General features: G+C 46.1%; 1 protein-coding gene and 1 long non-coding RNA gene across 2 annotated transcripts in view; one reads left to right on the top strand and one right to left on the bottom strand.

The window, feature by feature from the left end:
• LOC138513710 (uncharacterized) overlaps positions 1-19,423 on the top strand; it is a 107,308-nt gene that overhangs the window by 63,715 nt on the left and 24,170 nt on the right. Inside the window, exon 4 of the long non-coding RNA XR_011281800.1 lies at positions 15,421-15,611. This is a non-coding gene — a long non-coding RNA (uncharacterized lncRNA). The remainder of the gene's footprint in view (positions 1-15,420; positions 15,612-19,423) is intronic.
• ISX (intestine specific homeobox) overlaps positions 1-19,423 on the bottom strand; it is a 73,620-nt gene that overhangs the window by 44,240 nt on the left and 9,957 nt on the right. The gene's annotated exons all lie outside the window — the stretch shown is intronic.

A 19,423-nucleotide genomic window follows, 5' to 3' on the forward strand; every position in this document is an offset into this window, starting at 1 on the left:
GTGTGGAGCAATGCTTGCGTATTTGAGGCTGTGTTCGTGGAGACAGTGTGTGTGTGATAGGGACAGCACCTGTCTCTGGGCAGTATGGCACACAATAATGTTTGTATATCATAGGGCCTTGTGGGGATAGCAGATGACATGCATGGACTGAGATAGTTTTTTCAAGAGATCTCCTGACGACAAAACATAAAGTACACAAGAAACAAAAGCACTTTCCTGGTCTTCCACAGCCTGATCGGCGAGGCAAGACTCCAACAGAAAGGCAAGTGCAACCGCCTGCATGAAAGAAGCTATATCCACACTGCACCAGAACATTGGGCCTCATTACGAGTTTGGAGGTAGCCATGCTGTTTTAAGCAGCATGGCTACCCCCAAACCGGGTACCGGGTCCTGCAAAAGGGGACTTACCGGGCCATTCCGACCTTGGAGGGCCCGTTAATTCCCTTTCGCGGGACGCGGACCCGGTACATCCCATTCCCATTTGAGCCGCCATAGGGCTCAATGGGAATGGGGAGGATGCTAACAACAGGCCCGTTAATGATGGGCCCGTTGTTAGCGTCCGGGTCTGCTAGCGGGTCCGCTATGCACGTCTGGTCTGGCCAGGCTTCCAGAGCGGGACCCGCTGCAGAACTCGGAACGAGGCGGCGCGCTATGAACAGTGCTGGTTCCTTACCTGCACCGTTCATATCGTGGCCGCACTCGTGGTAATGAGGTCCATTGCCTCACACAAATAAAGTGGTCAAGCCTTGAAGCAGCTCATCGTGGGGCAGGCATATAAAAAAACTAAATTGACAACTTAGTTAGACAGTAGTATTCAGGCACACAGCTTGCACTACAAGCATAAAGTAAGTACTAGTTCTGGAACTATGTCACAAACCGTACTTTAACACTACGGTCACAGCATAAATGCACACAAACAAAACCTTCCTTCGTCTATTCTAGACATTATCCAGGTGTGGTAATAATATTAGAGATGTATCATTCCAGAGAAAGAAACAACTCAACAAAATAATGCCAATAGGTTAAAAAAACACAAAAAGACAGGCCAACAGGACTTCACCTTCCAGTTGCAATTTGCGCGTATGTGTGGGGGAGCATGCAGGGACATGAGAAAGGGGAGTCAATAACTGACCCTGGTGAGGTTATGCTTCAGTTTCGGTTTTCCCTTACTAGCAATCAGTTGGACATCCCACAATGTTGCCAATGAGCCTTTGAGGCATGCAGATGTTGGCAACATGATACAGCAGTCTTCAGTGGGTGTAATTTGTCAGGTATGGGGAGGGAATGACCGTACGCCTTAGCATGGTCGTGGTCCGGGATAGGGCGCACACATAATTAAACAGCAACGTCAGGCTCTGTGTCAATTTTCACATCCCATTGCCCCTTTATCTTCTAGTCTTGTACTAATAATTGTGGCTTATTGGTGGAGCCTTTGTTGCCTCGTAATAGCCAAAACTAAAAACAACATAGCAGAACTGGAATGGAATGTTTGCCCTCAGAGCAATGTGAGACAGGGCCGCGTATGGGAAATTTACTTGAAAAAGGAAGAGTTCAAATCATTGAATATAGACAATAATTACAGAAAGCTTAATTTTCTTATAAAAAGATTTTACAAGAAAGGGAATAACACTGATACAATGATAGGTATCTATGGAAGCAATAGATGGAAAGGGGGTTGTTTGAAAATTGTTATTATTCAGGCCAGCTGTTTAGAGATACTGTAGAGGGAGAAGGGCTGCACATAGTTATGAATATGCACATAATGTAGAAGACAGGCAGAGTTACTCCTGAATCCAAGTGAAACACTTGTGTACAAGCGCGATACAAATAAAAAATCATATATCAATCATGGATTACCTTCCCTACCTGGATTGGCTGAAGCTAGCAGAAACAGATCTAATGGTCCTGGAAGGTGTGGTGGTGGACTGGAAGCTCAATTGCGCAGTATGAGAGATGTAATAAGTAAAGTGCCCGGAAGAGATGGATTAACAATTGCACTCATCAAGAAATTCTGATATCTCTTGGCACCAACTCTAGCTCAGTTCTATTATAGAATATTAGAAGGGCATGACATCCTGCAACCTTTTTCGAGGCTGCCATAACTATTATACCAAAGGAAGGGCGCGATCCATTAAGATGTGCCTCATATAAGCCTATATCTCTACTTCATGCAGTTGCCAAAATCTTTACCAGAGTACTAGCCTCTAGAGTTGATTGCTGTCTGCCTGATTTAATACATACTACTTAGGTATGTTCAGGGCCAGACCGTAGTGGATAATATTGGAAAACACTAAGGGCCTCATCAGGAGTCAGGCAGTATCCCAGCATTAATTCCACCAAGCAGAATGAGCGTTACCGCCGTGACCTGCGGCACAATTAGAGCTGCATCATAACCTGTCATGAACATGCACACCCCTTCGACAGTAACTCTAATTCCGTCCGGCGGAATTAGCGCCGAAACAAGGCACTCTGCTGAAATCCTGGCACAATTACCTTTACAGCTGGACATCAGTCGGTATAATTAGCGCCGGCGGAAATAGCGTCATCGCCGGAATGGGAAGCATAGTGGTGGACATCTTGAAAAACAGAATCCATCATCAATCCCCCCCTTCCTGCAGCCCTCCGACCTCCAAACCAACTGGGATGTCACAAGAGAGGAACCGAGGGAAGGTGCCTGAAAACTGGCTTCTGAGACCCAAATTCAGTGAGGGGGGGCCACCGGTCCTCACTGATGTGGTGGTGGGATACTGTGAAGAGCTCTATGGGAACAGGCAAAGGAAAACATTGGATAATGCAAGACTAAAATCTGGCAGGCAATAAGCCAGAAGGTCACAGCGGTGGGCATGGTTCCCTGGGATGAAGAAGACTGTGGCAAGAGCTGGAATGACCTAAATATCAGGGTGCAGGGCCTCCTCTCCAAACACGGGCAGGAGGCCATGGCCACAGGAGGTGGAACCACAGAGCCCCTGGTCCTCACACTATGAGAGGAGAAGGCCAACAGAATCCTTAATGTGGAGGGGATCAGGGGAGTTGGTGGAACAGAGGCGTGGGCCAGCAGCCAGGAGGCAGGAGGTGAGTCATCCCCTCCCCATTGCACATAGTAAATGACCAACCATATAAGTGTCCCTTAGCATAGAATGAACCAATGCCCTGAGACACATGCCAACAGGCCCAGCAGCTGGCCTGGGGAATCAGAGTGACTTAATCGGGTGGCGCAACAGCCCCCTCCATGGCAGCTTGGGTGTCAGCACCAAGAGCACCATGAAGCTTTTGTGGAGTGTGAAGGTGTGACAAGCGACCCATCCAAGTGCAATGCACTGCACTCCCCTGCTGGTGCTCTGCGTGCCAGCAGGTGTGTGGCATGTGAGTATCCACAACACCGCGCAGTCGTCACACCAACATGTGCCAGGCCCAGTCGGTCACCCCCATGCTGGTGTGGCAGACGAGCCCCATTGCAGTGTACAACTCCCTGCACCTACATGGGTCCAGTGAGCCAAACAGAAAACAAGACAGTGTACCGCAGCCTGCTGTACAGTAGTGTCCCATTGAGCCATGGCAGTGTCATAGACGATGCCACTAAATGCACTCCCCCAGGGGAGGGACTGTGGGGGCAAGTGCACATGTGATCGTCCCATGCGCTGCAAAACCAAAGGCAGGGCCTGTTAGACAGCACATGGCCATGAGAGCATGCCACAATATGCATGGCCCTGCAGGGTCTCAGGCATGGATGGTTGACCCAGTCAGCTGCACCTGCATGGACAGGCCATCATGATCAGACACGTCTCAAATGTCACATGGCCATGGGTCACAGACACATAGCTGAGACTAGTCCCACAATTCTGTGGACATATGCAATGGGCCTTGTACATCCATGCCCATCTGGCCGCATGGGTGGGGTGTCACTCTGATCAATAGCATGTTTGACTTGCATGCCATTCCACATGAAGGCACAATGCCGGACAGCATGTAATTTGTCCCCACAGGCACTTAGGCAGCTCAGGAAGATGCTGAGGAGGATGAGGGAAAGGGCCAATCAGAGACTGGAGCCTGCAGGGCATCCACGTCCACTGCAAACCACATGTGGTGCGCATGCGCAAGTCACAGCATGCAACACCTGGCCCCAGCAAGACCAGGTCTGCTGGTGACAGCACAGGCCCTGTGCCAACCCCACGTGTCTCTGGGATCACCACCTCTCTAAGTCCACCAGAACAGACAGCGACAGTAGCTGTGACCGATGACACACCTGCTGGCAGATGTGAAGAAGCCAGTCAGGAGGAAATCACCCAACAGCCACAGGGCGCTGTTGAATTACACAGCCCTGACAGCATGCATCACAGCCAGCATGCCCAGACACCTGAGAGTGACATGGACACCCCCTCTTATGGGTCTCCGTGTTTTAGTCCTGGCTCACTGCGTAGCCCTCAACCAATTCTCCAGATAACACTGAGCCACAACATCCTGCAGAGGCTGGACGCCATGGAGAGGTGGCAAGTTGAAATGGAGGCCATTGCAAACACCCACTCCCTCCACCTCCAGGCCATACGTGACTGCCTGCAGGGTGCCACATGAAGGATTGTGCAGTGAATGAGGCGCAGCCGGACACAGGCAGCTGCAACTACCGCCGCACTGACAGTGTATGGCCAGCGTGTCAGGGAGCGGACAGAGGGCATCTCTGCCTTTGCGGATCCCATGCAGCAGAATATGGAACTGACTCGCCAACATATCCAGAAGCCAGGGTCCATACCCTCGAGTTCCGCAACTCCTACAGATGGGTCATTGCCAAGCACCCCAAGGTGCCGGTCTGAGTGCAATCTTGGCCCAAAGTCACATGGGGAATCCTTGAGAGGGAAGAAGCCACGCAAGTGACTATGTCCTAGTTGTTGCCCACAGTGGGCGTGTTGGGGTGGTGTTGGGAGGTCGGGGAGGGGGGATAGTGTGTTAGGGTGGTGTTGGGTGGTAGGGGAGGGGGATAGTGTGTTGGGGTGGTTTTGCGGTTCAGTGCATAGTGTGCTGGGGTGTTGGGGGTTGGGGAGAGAAAGAGCTAGTTTTTGCACAAAACCACAGTGCTGAATTGTATGTGCAATGTGAAAGTCTTAGAAGATATTGTCCATCAGTTCCTGGTGAACCACTCGTCCGGTCCAAATGCATGCAGTCGCGTCTGCCACAGGCACTGTGTCCTCATCCTCTGGGTGTGGCATGTCCACATCAGGGGCTACAGGGACATTCCTCTGGAGGCAGATATTGTGCAGCATGACACACACAGCACGATTTCCCCACTTTTTCTGGGCTATACAGTAGTGCACCTCCTGTACGGTCCTGGCAGTGGAAACCGGCCTTCAGGAGGCTAAAGGTACACTCTATAGAGACAGAGGTCCTGCTATAAGCGTGATTTTAGGCCAACTCCTGTGGTGTTTGTAGATCCCGTGCAGGTGTCATGAGCCAAAGTAGCTGCCGATATCCAGAATCCAGAATCACCTGCAAGGAGAAAGGCAGAGCCTTGAGTCACATTGCATTGTGTGGGTGTGACGCCTTTCAGAGCATCAGGGCAAAGGGATCATGCGTATGCATTAGGGGCTTCATTGCATGGCATGTGTTTCATTAAATGCTTGTGTATGTTGCATCTATCGCCTCATACATTGCGTTATCGCCACATGCACCCTGTTCTCTTGCAGCAGAGGTATCATTACGTGGCTGTCATTGTCATGTCATGCTGACATGGTGGCTGTCTTGTGCCAGTATATTGCTCTCGTTCATTGGGCCTCCTTAGGCTTCTGGGGACACTGAGTCTGCATTGAAGGCTGAGTGTACCTGGGTACTTGGCTGTGGTACTGACAGGGTCATTGTTGTGTGACATGATTTGACACTGAGTATGGATTAAACATGTTGCATTGTGGTATCTGTATTCATGTGTGTGGTGGTAGTCCTTACTGTTTATTGTGCATGAGCGTATCCATGCACGTACGTCCATCATGTACATGTTCTTTGGGGTGTACTGTGTCATTGATGCAGGAGGTGGGCAGTTCCGACTTGTACATTGACTTTACATGGCACGTATTCTGCAGTTGTGCACATTCACCCCCCCCCCCAATGTGGTTGGATACATTGCAGCACCTGTGTGCTGCCACTTTTACTCACCCACTATCCACGTCCGTTGTCCTCTGTGCTTCTCCATGTATCCAAGCAGTGTACTATTGCATAGGGCAATGCCGTCATGGATGGAACCAGGGTCGCGGGCACAACAGTGGGTGATATACAGGTTGGCATTGCAGGTCACCTGGATGTTCAGTGGAGTTTAATCCAAGGCACCAACAAACAGAACTGAAGCGCCCACTGGAAAAATTACTGTCCGGCCTTCATAAAAAGACCTTTACTCTGAAAATGGGCCCATTAAGGCAGACTGCAGGGATTTCTGCAAGTAACACAAGGAAGTGCAATGTGAAAAATGCCTATCTGTCATTACAAAAGGAAAAGCAGCCTTTTAATTCACAGTGGCAGAAGAAATGCAAAGGCCCCTTTACCATGAAAAGCAGGATTTTCAATCAATGACACCAAAATGGCTTTGCTTGTGTGTTTGCAGTTTGAAAGCAAGGCTTGAGAAAAATGTTCCCCAGCAAACATATAGATAATCAGGAAGAAAAAAAACATATTGTGTGTTTATGAGATATAATGCATATTATGCTTCACATGCAAAATATCGGCAGTTGAAAGGAAAAGGCAACTTTGTTTCCATGGGTCACATGAACATTTCATTTAGGCCAGAGGCAGACCCTTTTGCTTGTTGCTAGGCAGACCTCACAGAGGACTCCCCCATGGCAAGCCTGGCTCTTGCATCCCCTCAGCTATTTACAACTGCAATAACGTATGGCCTGCTAAGGGTGTTGAAAACAAACTTTCCACAGAACGGTTGTCTCTGAAGGCTCTTTTCTGTGAATGGCAGTGTATGACCGGAATGTTGGAGTAGCTGATATCAAAAGAATCTAACCTCCCCAAAAAATACAAGAAATTAGTATGCTTTCCAGATCAAAATAGTGGTTCACTTCAGATAACAGGATAGGATGCCAGATGGCAGCAGGGCCTTGTGACATCACAGGGCCGGTAAGGCTCATTATCTGCAGTGGGAGATCTCTGTGTGGCTGATGCCTCCCAAGTTTACAATCAGCAGCCTGCTAACTTCAAACAACAAAGAGGCTATTAAACAGAGTCCAGGAAGTTCTGGTCACATGCTGGCCAGGAATGACAAATGGCCTGTAGGAAGGGGAGCTCACATTTGCATAACATGAAGATTTCCCATTAGTTTAAAAGGACAATTATAATGTATGCATTTTTCTCGGCATAGCACAAGTCGTACTGCATTCATTTATGTCATTTTTAAGATAAATTCTAGGCAATTTTGTTGAAATAAAATCTACCTGCAAGTTAGGGAATTGTAATGGCAAGCTAAAAAGTGTTTCTGGCTGTTCCGAAAAGGTTCCAAATTTAAAATGTAGCGGACTGGTGGAGTGTAAAATTAGGTATGTGGAGAGTAAATTGCATGTTCCTAACTATTAGGCTATTATGCCTTTTGTATGAATGGCAGAAAATTGCTACACGGTCGTGCAACATGGTGCGGTCCCGGCTGTCATTTTATTAAATTCCCCATGATTAACTGAAGCGGAATATATATATATAACAACAACAGTTACCAGTAAATTATGAAGATTTGCCATATAACTACTTTTTGCCAAAAAGTTGGCATGAAAAAAAGGGGATTTCAAATTGGAGTTGCCATATTTTTGCTCTAGACTCCTAAACAAATCCTTAGAGAGAGGCTGGACTTGGGGGGAGAGAGAAAGGTAACTCTCCAATCCTGGTTATGAGAATTCTTGCAGGGCACCACCCAATATTTAAAGCTTGATGGTGAAGTGGATGCACTTTGAGAGAAGGGGAGAGCTGCTAAAAATTACCATCTGACAGCCACAAGGAAACACTGGTTGGAGCTGTCTATTGCTGGGGAGGACTAAAAGCTGACGGGGCGCTATGGTGAAGAGCTGGGGACCATCTTTGAGAGTGGTGTGACCTGACCTCTTCCCTGTCCTCAAAGAGGTTCCTGAAATGCTGCTGGCTTTCCTCAACTTTATGCAGAGGTGTTCAATGTAAGTAGAATTTAGCCATTTGAAACCAAAAGGTGGAGGCATCTGCTTGCCTTTAATTGTTTCCCTCTATAGTGTTCATAGGGGGGGGCAAAACTGTGTAGATCCTTAGCCTATTTGACTAATATTGATTTAATTAATTCCCCTTTGGCAGAACACCACAGGGTGATTTATGTTAAAATTCAAAATTAAGAAAGGTCATTCCTGTTGTGCACTGAAAAATAAAGACTGTAATATAATTGGGTAATCCTATCGCCCTGTGACCCAGACTTGTATAAGGAAGAGGGGTGTCCTGGTCTCTAAACTAAAATACAATTTTCCTGTCCAGCTTCCCCAATACAGGCCTTTAAGTTGAGTGGGGGTCTGAAACACAGAATTCCTTAAAATCAACCACAACTTGTCCAGCTTCCCCAACACAGGCCTTTAAGTGGAGGGGGGGGGTCTGAAATCCAAAATTCCTAAACATCATCCCAATATTTCTGTCCAGCTTCCCCAAAACAGGCCTTTAAGTGGAGGGGGTCTGAAATCCAAAATTCCTAAATAATTCAAATGTTTCTGTCTGACTTCCCCAACAAAGGGGGGGATCCTGAAAAATAAACTGCCAAATCACCCTATGTTTATTTTAAAGCAAAAGTGTGGGTGAAATCATAATTGCCATAAGCATTTGTATAAATCTTTTAACCAAACTGCTAGCCTTTTAAGCACACAGGAAAATCAAAATTGCACAGCATTGCAGATGTAAATTGATTTTGTTCACTGACCAGTGTTGATTATTTTTTGACTGAAATTGGGATAAAGTAAAGTATTGTGATTTGTGTTTTTCACAACCAACTTGTGTGACTTATTTGTGTAGCAAGAAGTTTAATTGTGAGCCACAAAGAAGGTGGCATGTGTAGTTTATTACGATCTCTATTACCTATAATTGGAATAAATACAGATATATTTCCTGCCCACCGACCTGATTTTTGGCTCATTGGTAGCTCAGGAGAAGGGATCCAAGGGGCGGCATGAGATGAATCGGGAAACAGGGCTGAATAAAGAACTGACATTAAACAATTTACTGTGTGACACCTGATTTGGGGAGGGAAGGAACTCCCCGTGCTGAGTGGGGCCTCTCAATAAACTGTTACACACTGCTTCATGGGACTGTGGGGGCCACCAACGCCACATGGCTACAGTCGAAGGCTGTGATGACATTTGGCATGTGTGCAATGGCATGGAACTGTGCCTTCAGGGCGTGCACCTGTGCTGGGGTGGTGAGAAATGAGATTAAGCGTGAGACATGCTGCAGGAGGGCCTCCAGCAACTGGTCTAGCACTGCACTAAATGTTGACTGTGCCATGCCATGCTGTCACGCTCCTTGGTGGCTGGCACTTGTGGAATCAATGGCGAATTTACCTCAATTGATTGTGACATCACGCTTTCTCCGCACCGCCAGCGTGGTCTAGTTGTTCTCAACATGGCTGCCATTGCGAGGTTCTTATTCCCATCCCTCCTGGCAGTGGGCACGTTGGAACCCTGTTTTTTTTCCTCTTTGGGTCTACACGCTGTTATTTCCCTGCCAGCTCTGTGCCATTCATTTCTGACTTGTTGCTTGCTTTCTCTACGGCTTCCCTCCCGCTCGCGGCAGGTCCTTTACCCAGCCCACTGTGCCGTTTTTCACTGCCCGCTTCGCTGCCGCACTCTCCCTCTTCACCTGCCTGTTCTCTCTTGCTCTCGGTCCGCTCCTTGGCAGATCTCTCTTGCTTTCTCTCTCACTCCTCGATGAACTTCTCGGCTGTGACGGTTCCTGGATTCCCTCAGGATTGCTCTTCCTGCTGCACAGGTATTTCTTACCTTGTTGTCCTATACTCTGGGATCACGCTCTCTGGGTCACCATTCCATTTACCCCGAGATACTCACATCTTCAAGCTCCTCTCCCCGGTATCTGATCTCCTGCAGCCAGACCTGGCAATTTACCTGCCTCAAGGGTCCTTCATGGTGCTGACTCCACTACGCTTCATCGTGGGACATTCCTACACTGTTCCAAGCCTTCAGCAGTCAGGGTTTTTCTATGCTTGAACAAGCTTTTTCCCCCTTCACAGTTATCCCGGGAGAGAGGTAACTGACCTGCTAGTTATCTATATGGCCACTGTGGCTTCCTTTCGAGGTAGACTCTATCTCCATAAAAAGAAGGACTACAGGATCAGAGGAAAATACCTTCTGCTATCCCTCCGCAAACACCTCCCCTCTCGAGCTCTTCGCTCCTCTACCTCTAACTCCCTCCGGGTCAATAGTTTCTCAAAGAAACAAGCTGGGGGTAAATCTCTATCTTTGGCTGGGGCCTCCCTCTGGAACAGCCTCCCTGCCACTCTAAAACTTGAGGAGAACAATCTCTGGTTCCGGAAGCACCTCAAGACCTTCCTCTTTGCTTCTGCCTTCGCTCCCATTCTCCCCTGCTGATCTGCTCTCTCTTGGCACTGTGCATCTGGCCACCCTCTGTACACTGGGCCCAGGTACCTGCTCACCCTGCCACCCCTTGCACTGGGGACTGTATCTATACCCATACAGCCCCACCCCCATTTTTCTTCTTTTTCTGCCCTTATCAGACTTACCCAGTCTGCTGCCTTAAACACAGCTCTTGCTACTTGCTGGCTGCACTACCACTGCTCATTGCCTCCATTTTCTATTTATTTGTATTTATTTTATTTATCTGCGCTCCTCTGCTCCACACTTTTCACTCTCCCCCTTTCATAAACTTTTTCCCTTTTCCCTTTCCCATGCACTTGCACGTTCGCAATGTCACTGGGCCTAGTAAGCTCATTTTTATGTTGTGCTGTGTTTTCCCCTGTTGCCCTCCCTTGCCTAGTCGCACTCTGAAACACTTACAAGCGCGATACAAATAAAATATCATATCATATCATATCATATCAAGAAAGAAGCTATCTACTCCAAGCTCCAGCAGCTCAGGTGAGGAGGAGGTTGAAATCTTTGAAACTGAGACCGAACACTCAGAAGTTGATAGTTTGCAACTCCAGAACATAGAAATGGCCACCGCCGATCAAGTCCAAGAACTGGTGGCAGCTGTACAAGGACTTACTCAAGAAGTGCAGAGTCTAAAGACGGAAAACACCGTCCTCCGCCAACTTTTTTCTGCCCGTGAAAAACATCCAACGGATCTACCACCCATGGCCTTAGCCTCCGGAAAGTTTGACGGGGCTCCTAAGATATTGAAGGAGTTCATAGAAGCCTGCATGGTGCATTTCTCCTTCAGGGCCAGCACCTATGCATCTGAACACGCCCGTGTCGGGTATATGATGTCTAACATGATTGGGAACACCCTAGCCTGGGTGACCCCACTGGTTACCAATGACAACCCCATCCTCCATGACTATGGAGGCTTTGTAACATTGCTTAAACAAACCTTTGAACGACCTGAGACGACCTTCATGGCATGTGAGGAACTGCTGGATACCCACCAGTGCAATTCTGACCTACTTACCTAATTTACAACCTTCAAACAACTCGCTTCTGAAGCAGGTTTGCCCGAGCCAGCACAATACGCCATTTTCCAGCGAGGCCTCAAGGAAGAGATTAAGGATGAGCTAGCTAGAATGCTGCATCCTCCCACTGTCTCAGACCTGCTTTCTGCCATTCTCCAAAATGACTACTGCTTTTCAGCACACAAGATTGAGAGGAAGAAGGTCAGAGGTTTCTCCTTACCGTCAGACCACTATGCTCAATCATCTCAGACTGCCACTCGCCAGACTAAAGATGAACCCATGCAAATTGGAACAGCCCGAGCCCCTCTGACATCAGAGGAATGGAAGAAAAGGAGAGACAAAGGTCTATGCATTTATTGCAGTTCTGACGGGCATCTTCTCAGAGACTGTCCAGAAGTACCTCCTCGATGTTCGGGAAATAGGCGACATCAGTCCTAGGAGGGACGGGCTACCGAGGTTCCTACACCAGTCCCTATGTCACTCTCATGGTTTCTTCCCCAGAAACTTCAGAGGATTCTCGTCTCATGGTTGTGGCCATACAACTCATGATCAATGAACAGAAGATCGACTCACTTGCACTCACAGACTGCAGAGCTGCTGGAAACTTTGGGGACACCATATGGGCAGAAAGAGTCAGGCTCTGCCGAATCGAGAGGAAGGAAGATCAGAAGGTGGAAGGGGTTGATGGCAAGCCCCTTAGTTCAGGCCTGATCACCCACACCACTGAAGACCTCCAAGTATCCGTCCTTCAACACCCGGAAAGGATCAGATTCGACATCATTCGTGCTGCTCATTTTCCGGTAATACTTGGTATCTCGTGGTACCGCAAGCATAATCCGACGATAGCCTGGACGCACAACCCACTAAGATTGCACTCCACCTACTGTAAGCCTAAGGAGCTCTTGGAATTCAGGGAAGTCTTTGTTGACAAGGTTCCTCAAGACCTGCCTCCTCACTGACCCGAAGACTGCGCCATCGACCTAGTTTCTGGAGCATTGGTTCCCTGCGGGTGGATGTATTCCCTCTAGCTGAGTGAAAAGAAGGCACTTCGAGAGTACTTGGATGCCAATCTCGCCAATGGCCTGATTCAACCTTCCCGCTCACCTGCTGGAGCCTTGCTCTTTTTCATCCCCAAAAGGGATTCTAAGGAGCTAATAGCTTGTATTGACTTTCAGGGACTCAACAAAGTTACCATCCGGGATCGCTACCCAATGCCACTCATCTCCAGCATCTTAGTAGCTGTGCAGGGGTCAACCGTCTTTTCTAAATTGGACCAGAGGAGCGCTTATCATCTCCTCCGAATACGCACTGGAGATGAATGGAAGGTGGTCTTTCAGACTCCTTTCGGGCATTTTGAATATAAGGTGATGCCTTTCGGGTTAGTTAATGCCCCGCAGTCTTCCTGTGATTCATGGACAGGCTCTTCTCTGATTTGTTGTTTCACTCTACCATCATATACCTGGACGACATCCTGGTTTTCTCCACCACACCTTAGTAGCACCAATCTCACTTGAGGGAAGTTCTCCACCGATTACAGTATAACCAGCTTCTGGTCAAACCTGAAAAAAAATGCCTGTTTGGAGCGACTGCACCCCCATATTTGGGTTTCATCCTTTCTAGTCAAGGGATCATGATGGATCCTAAGAAGGTTTCCGCCATTCTCGAATGGCCCACCCATCATCAGTTAAGGAAGTCCAAAGATTTCTGGGGCTTGCGAATTTCTAGCGTAAGTTTATCCCAGAGTTCTCCAATATTGTGTTGCCCATTACAAGCTTACATAGGAAGACAGCAACACCGTTTCAGTGGACAGAGGCGGCAGGTGTTGGTTTGGTTCGCATCAAGACTCTGTTTTGCTCAGATCCCATACTACGCCAACCTGATCAGACCAAACCTTTCATCGTAGAAGCAGATGCGTCCTCAGCTGTGGTGGGATCTGCCCTACTTCAGGAACATGAGGGCATTGAGCACCCCATAGCCTACCTCTCAAAAACTCTTACCACTTGCCAAGCCAGTTATTCAGTAATCGAAAAAGAACTGTTGGCCATGAATCTAGCCTGTGAAGAATGGTGGCATTTGCTCCAAGGAGGGGTCCACCCCTTTCTCATATGCACAGATCATAAGAACCTGGAGGTACTCCAAAAGATGGAGTGTGTGAATTCACGCCAGGCAGGGTTGGCCCATTTATTCTGCACAATATGACTTCTTGATTACCTACCTGCCAGGAAGTCTGAATCCATTGGCCGATGCTCTCTCCAAAGGCCATACTCTGGATAGATCCTCAGACATCACGCCAGAAAGCCTATTTCGGAGGAATAGGATTGTATCGCTGGTCGCGTCTTTTCTCCAAGAAGTTAAAGAAGCCACAGTCCAGAGTCGAATACCCAGACTAAACAATCTCAAGGACAAGGTAGAAGAGATGCTTGATTTTGATTTCTCAGCCCAAAGGTTTTCTATAGCGGTTTTAACCCCCAACCTGGAAGTTCCTGGGGAGAGTTTGTGGACAACTTCTCTCCGCTATATAGCAATAAACCTTGACTGTGTGTTTCATATTCCCTGTTAGTATGCTGGGGCACGAGATCTTTTGTAGTACACGCTGCTCAGGTATCACTACAAAATATTGCAGAACATTACTGCGAGGTAGAACACCTTGAATCAAAAACAATTAATTTAGATGAAAAAATAGATGGGGGTTGGGTTGGGGTATTTATTAAAATGGGGGGATGTGGAGGATGTGGAGCAGGGTGCGTGGGATCCCCCCACATTTAAAATAGCTAAAATGTGTTGTTTTCTACCTCGCAGGAAAACATCGATATTTCCACCTATACCCAGCTGCTCATGCTTGCACCTTCTTACCTTTTCCACTAAAACTAATAGATGATTGTTTCCCTCTTAAGCATTAACTTAAAATCTTAATGTTTCCGGTAAATTCATTTAACTGGTCTGCTTTATTTACTACTATTATGCTGAAATCTCAGCCCAAGATAAGTCTTGGGGCAAACACACACTCTACGAATGCTTTTAACACAAAAGAATAACAGCATAAATGTAGAAAAATCAGTATTGGAGGCATTGATACCGACGGCTACACAAATCACACGCTCACTCATCTTCCCTTCTAGATTTCTACGGATAGATTACAATATTTTGGAATTTCGTGCTGTAATGGTTTAAATCATAACTTCCCAATCGATTTCTCCCATAATGGGAGCAGTTAAGCAAGGTTTACAGAGATGGTAAACCCTGGCACTTCCTTGATGCGGCGTTCCCCTGCATTTAAGATGACCATTCCTCCAAGAATGTGTATTTGCAATGCTTCCAGTGATCATGCCAGATATGACTCTACATCTGCTGAGCTTGTTGTGTGATAGGAAGAAAGGCAGAATTGCCTGCAACGCATTGATTTTAATGCCCACTGAGGAAAGTGCTGCTGCTCGATAGTGTGGGATCATATCGTGAATAGTTCAAATGAGAATACTGACCTGTCCTGAGTATTTGCTGGAGAATGTTATGGGCTCCGAGGAAAGGTATTTTAATGATGTCCAGGCACCACCCAATCTTGAACACACAAGGGGATGTCTTGTGGGTGGCAAAAACATAAGGGGTCTTTCCAAAATGGCTGCCACCGCTTGGCTGCTTCTGGACCCCCCTCCATTTAAGAAGATTTAACTGACCTGCTATGATTTCAAACTTGGTTTGAGGCTAGAGGTGAGAGACCAGGGCAGTCACTGAGGAATGCAAAATGTATTGATCTGCAATGGGTAGAGGAGGCTGTGGGTAGACTAAAACGTTCTATTTTCTTTTACCTTCAGTTGAAAGCCCCCCACCATCAAGATAAGAAAAGGGAGAACATATCCTGGAAATTGACCAGGTTTGAGCATGTTTTGGTTACTCAAAGTGAAAAGAGGGATGTGATATCAGCATTTCACAAAGCCATCTTTCAAGCAAAACCATCCTTGCGCTAAAAATAACTGGGAAGCAGATTTGGAGTTCCCAATATCAGGTAAGCGTTTTCTCTTACTTTGCAAAAAGGTCAGCAAATGTCTGTTTCCAACCAATTTGGGTCGCACCAGTTTCAACGTCTCCACAGATGACAATTACCCCCTGATAGATTAGCTAAAATATTCAGGGGTACAAAAAGATGGTCCTATGTCATATTTCCGCATTTTAAAGCCTGAAAACATAAAATACCTTTTTTTTTCGGCCGTTTTTGTGTCGGTTTTAAAATGCCAAAATATCACATACTCGCTCCTCCTACCCCCTGCAAGGTGATCCCTTCCCCACCCCCACCATCTCCCGCTGGTTGTCTTAATAATTGGGGGGGTTTAACCACCCTGAACCCCCCATTCTCTCACCCACCATCACCTTCCCAGCCAAACCCACGCATATGTACACGCGTATGTACACACATACACACACAGACACACATGCACAAACACTCACACACACACCCAAATCAAACATATTTACCTCCCAGGATGCGCCTTTCTTCTCCTGCCTGCGCTTGCTCACACTTCCTGCTTGTCAGCTCCTGTGCACACTCGGTACGACAGTTCGATTTAGAAAGACCACTCTGTGCGGTCACAGAGCGGTCTTTCTAAATCGATCTTTTTTTTGTTTGTTTTTTAGAAAAAGTTCTTTTGACCTAATACCAAAAAGACTTGTGTATGAGGAATTGTGGAGAGAAAGGGGTAAACTGGCATGTATGGTGGAGCTTCAAGGATATTCAGAGATGTCTTTCAGAAGTATTACCCTGGATAAAGTACCTGAATAGTATTGATAGAAAGCGGAATTCCATGTTAATTCTGTTTGGCCTGCCCTCTGTTGAGGACAAGCATAGAAAGTTACCAAATATGGTATACAATGTGTTTTTAGCGGACTGTGCATGCTTGATGGAATGCTGGAATAGGTCATTGCCTCCAACCAAGCAAGAGTTGATCAAAAAAGGACAATGGAGATATTCACAAACTGGGTCAATGAGGTCCACAGAGAATTGAATATGGAATTATTTCGTTTTTGGGCAGCATATCTAAGATCAGACTACACAGAACTGTTGCTCTGTCATGTATTTTACAGTGGGTTAAATGAAAACTGTCAGAGTGTGAGCACAGAACAGGTAACAGGGCAGCCGTAACTAAGTATACGGGAATAGTGCTCCTTACATCACTTTATCTATCCACTGAATTCAACTTGGTTGGGAGTGTTGAGGCCTGTACGTCTTGCTGAGTGAGAGTCAGGGTGGGCTAGGGCGGGGTGAGGGGAAGCTAGAGGGGATGGAGGAAATGGGAGGGAAGTTGGATTATTGGTTTAGCTGGGCCTGATGCTCTATGGAGATCAGCCGGGAGTGCTTTGGGTGATTTGCAAAGGGCTTTTGAGGTATAAAGAGAAAAGGATGGGCGGACGAGGGGGGATTGTTCTGATATAATGCTTTATCAAATCTGTCCTTTTTGATGTGTGCATTTTATTAATCGGGCATGCATGTTTCCTTTATTTTAATTTATTTATGGCTCATGGTTTATTACACACCTTTGCCAACCACATAATTGACAGTGTGTTTATGGTTTCTAGTTCATATTCAGGTGGGATCTTTAATGACGAGAATAGTATCCCATGTGTCCCTTTGGAAAACTTTGTGCAGTAATTTCCCTAAGGCAAATATTAGTTTTACATTTTCCGTTTCACACAACCTGTACCACCAGGTATCAACATCTCTTAAATAGCTGTTATTCATGAATGCAGCTAGGTATTTTGTTCTTATCGCACATAGCTGGTGGCATACAAGTACAAGATGTTTTAATGTTTCACTTTCTCCATGGCATAGTCGAGATAAGAGATCATCCTTGTCAATCGGTCTGCGTTGGGTCAATATCTCCTTTGTGTTAAAGAGATTTAGCCTAAAGCGTATGCGTGTTGCTCGATACACAGGACAAGGAAACTAGAAAAGGTAGGTAGAAATTTTCTTCTGAGCCTTAATTTCCAAACAGATATTACATTGCAGCTTAATTTTTGCTTGATCATCTTCACTTCTCATTCAGTCAAAAATCCAGAAATTTCTTTTTGCTGGATTTGGATTGGTGACAAGTAGCTCCTCCGTAATGTTTGCTTCAGAAAGCAGTTTTTTACAACATTTGGTCCATTCTTCAATTACAGAATCACTTTGATCAGGATGTTTGCTTTTTAAGATGTTGTGTTGAATAGTGCCACAGTTAGCTAGAGTTTTTCAATAGAGTGACAGGGCGTTCCACTCACCTATTGCGACTAGTGATCATGTCGAATAAGTTGTACTGGTAAAGTTTGAGGTAAATTCAAGGTTTGTTTCCAAAAGTGCCCTTCGATGGAGGGCCAGATTTCACAAAGTAGGCAAAGGGCAGTTTCTGCACCGTTGGTGACTGTCAGCAAACTTTCTGTTTATAAAAATTAATTACGGGCATTAATGGGAATTTTCAGAACTTTTGATGTATGATTTTTGCTTTTATCACTGCATGTTGAGGGGTGTCATTTTTATTTAGGTTGATAGTCACACACAGGTATTTGACAGTCGGTGTTTGAAGTAGAGGTTGTTTCCCCAGGTACCATCAAAATGTTTCCTTTTTGGGTCTACCTTGAGTGGCTTCTAGCACTAAGATCGTGGTCTTCGCAGTGTTAACTTTGAGATTATTTTTGGTTGTATAGATGTTTAGAAACTGAAATTTCCTTTGTAGACCAATTTGGCTTTGGTCTAGAAGAATTAAATCGTCCGCGTATAGACGTCTTCCTAGTCTTTGTCCATTGATCTTCGCTAACAATGAGGAGTCTTCTGTGATTGTTAGGGCCATATCAGATATGAATAATTTAAACAATTCTGCTGCTAGAGGACATCCTTGTTTCAAGCCTTTGGTTGTTTCGATGTCATTGGTTAATAGGCCGTTCTGGCTTAGCCTAACTCTGACAGTGGTGTTCGTGTAAAGAGCCATTATTGGTTCTAATATGTTTCGCGGGCATTCCCAGTGTCTGAGTTTTTTCCAGAGTAACGAGCGGTCGACACTGTCAAAGGCTTGAGCAAAGTATACTAGCGCAATGTAGGTTTTACTCTTGTTTTTCAAGGCTCTGATTTTTAGGATATTTAGGAGAAATCAATTCAGTGCACACCCTACACCTTTTACAAATCCACATTGGTGGTTGTCACGGTGATTTCTTGATTTATTCCAGGCTTTTAGTTGGTCTAACAAAAATGTTGCATAGATTTTACCAAGCACATCCAAGAGTGCTATAGGGCGGTAGTTTTTAGGATCATCTGTCGGGCCTTTTTTGAAAACTGGTATAATTACTGAGGATGTCCATGACGGAGGAAGTCTTTTGGTGCTGGCTATTCTGCCGAATAAGATCTTGCAGAAAATCGCCTATTCCTCCGGTGCTTTCTTGCTTATGAAGTTAGTAAGCCCGTCAGGGTCTGGGGCTCGTGAGGTGCTCAACCACATGATTATTGTTAGGATTTCATTGCTGGCAATCTTCAGATTCCAGTCTGATATTCATTTTCCCTCTAATTCTTGGTTTTCCATATCGTTATGTCCTGTTTTTAATGGAACAATTTGTTGACTTCTGGCATCTAGTGAATCTGTACTGTTATTGTACAGACTAGAAAAGAAAGCTGTCCATATGTTTGCTGCTATAGGGTTGCAGGTTAGAGCCGCTTGTTCTGTTATGGATTCATTTACTATCGACCAAAAGGATTTTGTGTTCTTGTTTGCCAGGGTTTCCATCATTCTCTCAGTGTCGAGCTACATTTGCGTGTGTTTATGTGCTATCTTCCAGTTTTTGTATCTTTGTTTTAGTTTT

This window comes from Ambystoma mexicanum, chromosome 12, assembly GCF_040938575.1.
Source record: "Ambystoma mexicanum isolate Mex_15411 chromosome 12, UKY_AmexF1_1, whole genome shotgun sequence".
Classification (NCBI taxonomy): domain Eukaryota; kingdom Metazoa; phylum Chordata; class Amphibia; order Caudata; family Ambystomatidae; genus Ambystoma; species Ambystoma mexicanum.